The following is a 3,798-nucleotide window of genomic DNA, read 5'->3' as shown; positions in this document are numbered from 1 at the left end:
TTGTGTCTTCTCCCATGAAGCAGAGACCCACTTTTAGCTAGGGGACTTATCAATAGTGCTGTTTTCCTCAAAACACATCCCAGATCTCAAAGATGGCTCCATTTTGGGCGTGAGGGTTGGGCACGATGGGTGAAGGAGGGAGGGAGATAGAGGCCTCCGGTTATGGAATGAGTAAGTCATGGGAATAAAAAGAAGAGCATCAGGCATAGTCAGTGTTAATCTAATTGCAAGGTAATGGGGCAGATGGTAGCTATACTTGTGAACATAGCACACTATATAAACTTGGAAAATCACTAAGTTGTACACCTGAAACTAATGTAACATTGTATGTCAACTTTACTAAAAAAAAAAAAAAAAAAGATGGCTCCATTTTTTTAGGGAAGCTCATTCTTCTGCTGAACTTGCTTTTCAAAAGTTGGAGTGCTCACTTTGGCAGCACATGTGCTAAAGTTGGAATTATAAAGGGAAGATTAGCATGGCCTCTGTGCCAGGATGATACACGCGAGTTCATGAAGCGTTCCGTATTTGACGCGCCTGGGCGGCTCCATTGGTTAAGTGTCCAACTCTTGATTTCGGATCAGGTCATGATCTCAGGGTTGTGAGATCAAGGCCCTAGTCGGGCTCCCAGCTCGGTGAGGATTCCGCTTGAGATTGTCTCTCTCCCTCTCCTTCTGCTCTTCCCCCGCTCACGCTCTCATTTTCTCTCTCTAAAATAAATAAATAAATCTTAAAAAAAAAAAGCTGGAACCATATTTTATTCTTTCACCCACATTCAGTACATACAGAGCACCTACCATATGCCAGGTTCTGCACATTCATTAGTTAATTAGCCACTGTCCTTATCTTCAGGAGTGTACTGGGAAAATGGACAGCTGTTTCCAGTATGTACTGCTGCCTAAAAAGCCAACGAAACCTAACACTGAAAACAAAACCAGGGGCGCCTGGGTGGCACAGCGGTTAACCGTCTGCCTTCGGCTCAGGGCGTGATCCCGGCGTTATGGGATCGAGCCCCACATCAGGCTCCTCCGCTATGAGCCTGCTTCTTCCTCTCCCACTCCCCCTGCTTGTGTTCCCTCTCTCGCTGGCTATCTCTATCTCTGTCGAATAAATAAATAAAATCTTAAAAAAAAAAAAAAGCCAACGAAACCTAACACTGAAAACAAAACCAATAATGAATTTTGCTCACAAATCTCTAATTTTGGCAGAGTTCAGAGCACCAGCTCATCTCTGTTCCATGTCTTCTGGGGAAGCTCAAACGACGAGGGCTGGAATTACCTGAGGGCTTGCTCGCTAACCTCCCTGGAGGCTGATGCTGGCTGTAGGCTGACATCTTAACTGGGGCTGTGGCCACAACACCTAAGTGTAGCCTATCTGTATAGTCTTTCCAGTTCTTCACTACGCGATGATGTTAACTTCAGTGTTTAAATTCTGTACCTCTAAGTGCAGAGTGTTTTTGCCTTCAGCTTGCTTTGAGTTTTGAGATGTTGGTTGAGTCATGGGAAGCCCACATATTTACCAATACTGAAGTGCGCACATGAGTTTCATAATTTTGATGTGGATTCAAGATACCATTGGTATGTATAGAGCATGTAACAGATGCAGTTGATGCCCTGCTCCTATCCCCTTTAACTACCCATGCTCACTGGCAGTTGGTGTAGACGCATTCCAGAGCATGGAGAGCTTCCCACCCCAGCACCTGCTTCTCTTTTTCTCTGCCTCGGGGCTTTCTTGGCACCCTGAGGACCTTGCAAAGCCTCAGACAGGTTCAGCCCAGAAGTGCGGGGGACATCAGCATCCCTGGGGTGGGGGACCATTCTCAACCAACAGGAGATGGAAATTAATGAGTAAATGCTTCAGTCTTCCCAGTAGAATGATTCAGAGCAAGACTGACTCTGTTTTGCATGACTTGACTTGGCCGACCCTGAGAACAAGTGCCTCCTTAAATTTTGCACCTTCTTCCCCCCCACTGGTGTCCTGACTGTGATTCTGAGGCAAGTTCCTCACAGTTTCCGAGAGGGTTCCCAGCAGGACTGAGCCCCAGTAGCTTGTAGTTAATGGCTTAACTTATTCACATACCCTTTACTGATGTTTCTCCTCCTGTTCTTGTCCCTACTTTCTAGCTGGGGTTGCTTTTCAAATATAGTACCAGTACCTATTTCCTTCACAGCTTCTACTCCTGAGGGAACGTAAACTTAAGGCAGGCATTGCTTCAGAGTGATGTTTTCTCCCTTACTGCCACCCAGCAGTAATTTATTTAAGCACGTGATCAGCTTATGATATGATTCCACTAATTATAAAGGTTTATCTTCTCTGAGACAGAGCTGGAACTCCGACGCTTCTGGTCCCCAAGGTTAGGCAATTACTTTCTTCCAGAGGCCTCTTTGTACGAGTTCAAACACATACACGTAGGCACTTTTTGTTTTTTGAGTGATTGAGGGAGGAGGTGCCAGATGTTGCTCCTGTGTGCTTTTGTTTTTGTTTTTGTTTTTGTTTTTTGTTTTGTGTGTGTGTGTGTGTGTGTGTGTGTGTGTGTGTGTTGGTGAAGAGGCATTGGGGAGGTGTGAGGGGAGATAAAGACCATACAAAGCTAGGAAGGCAAAAATTGTCTGGACGGTCACCTCAAACTTTTCCCTTATTTTCCCTCCTGGCTGAAGGCCTGGTTGTGAGCCTCTGTGGGAATAGGGCCAGAGCAAGGAACAGAGCCTGTCTTTCGTGAGAGACTGGGAAGGCTTGGGGTACACACACTCCTGCTTTGAGACCAAAGTGGCCAAAGGCAGCACACAATGAGCCACACGTGCCCCGCCCCCTCGTTTCCCACCTCTGCCGGGCTCACAAGAGTGCTGCTTCTGGCTCTGAGACCTGTCTGCAGAAATGTACAGATCTTGCTGGAGAATCAGGAAAGACCCAAGGCAGGGCATGGCTGCTGGACTAACAGTCTGCATCTTCCATAAGGGGCTTGTAAGCTGCAGACTGTCCCTGAGCAGGACCAAGCAAAAGACCCTGGGTAGGGAAGTTTTGGGGAGGGGCATAAATTCCTGAATGAGCAGGTAGAGGCACAGAGCTGACAAGTTTGGGAGACTTTGTTCGTGTGACCTGCTTTGTACTCACAGGCAGGTGAAACCTGGGCTCTTCAGCTATGTGATTTTTGCTGTGAGCTTGCTGGCATCCACATGGTTTCACCAACCTGTGGAACAAAAGGCTTGGGAGTCGATTTTCCTGCGCTTTAGCTCTGTCACTAATAATAATGTGGGCAAGTCACCTGATTTCTCTGTGCCTCAGTTTCCTTCATCTTACAATGACCTCACTGGCAAGATGAAAGCTGGAGATTCTTTTTACAAAGTATTTTTTATTTTTATTATTTTTAAAAGATTTTATCCATTCATTTATTTGAGAGAGATAGAGAGTGAACAGGAGGGAGAGGGAGACAGAATCTGAAGCAGACTCTTGTGCTGAGCGCAGAGCCCGAGGTGGGACTCCATCCCACCACCCCGAGATCATGACCTGACCCGGCAGCCTCACCGACCGAGCCATCCAGGCACCCGGACGTTCTTTTTAATATTAAGATAACAGAGTTCTTTCTCCAGAAAGTTTTGTTGGACACATGCAGACCTAAAGAATGTCCCATCACGTGGCTCCTGCCTTGGAGTTCGGAAGTGGCCCGTGGGCCTGGGACCCTCTTTCTCCTCCAGAGCTCTTGGAAAAAATGCCCGGTTATGGACAGATCCTGTGGCATCGAAGAAGACCGTCAGTCGCAGCTTTTGCTTTTCCACTGTGAGGCTTTATCTTCGGTGTTTGAGA

The 3,798-nt window shown here is 46.8% G+C and overlaps 1 non-coding gene across 1 annotated transcript; it reads left to right on the top strand.

Annotated features, from left to right (window-relative positions):
* Positions 1-420: 420 nt before the first annotated feature.
* On the top strand, positions 421-529 carry LOC121103183. Its single transcript, XR_005835341.1, has one exon. It is a non-coding gene; the product is annotated as a U6 spliceosomal RNA (small nuclear RNA).
* Positions 530-3,798: the final 3,269 nt, after the last annotated feature.

Source organism: Ursus maritimus, unplaced genomic scaffold (genome assembly GCF_017311325.1).
Source record: "Ursus maritimus isolate PB19 unplaced genomic scaffold, ASM1731132v1 scaffold_17, whole genome shotgun sequence".
NCBI classification, from domain to species: Eukaryota; Metazoa; Chordata; class Mammalia; order Carnivora; family Ursidae; genus Ursus; species Ursus maritimus.
This window is presented reverse-complemented; position numbering and strand designations above follow the sequence as displayed.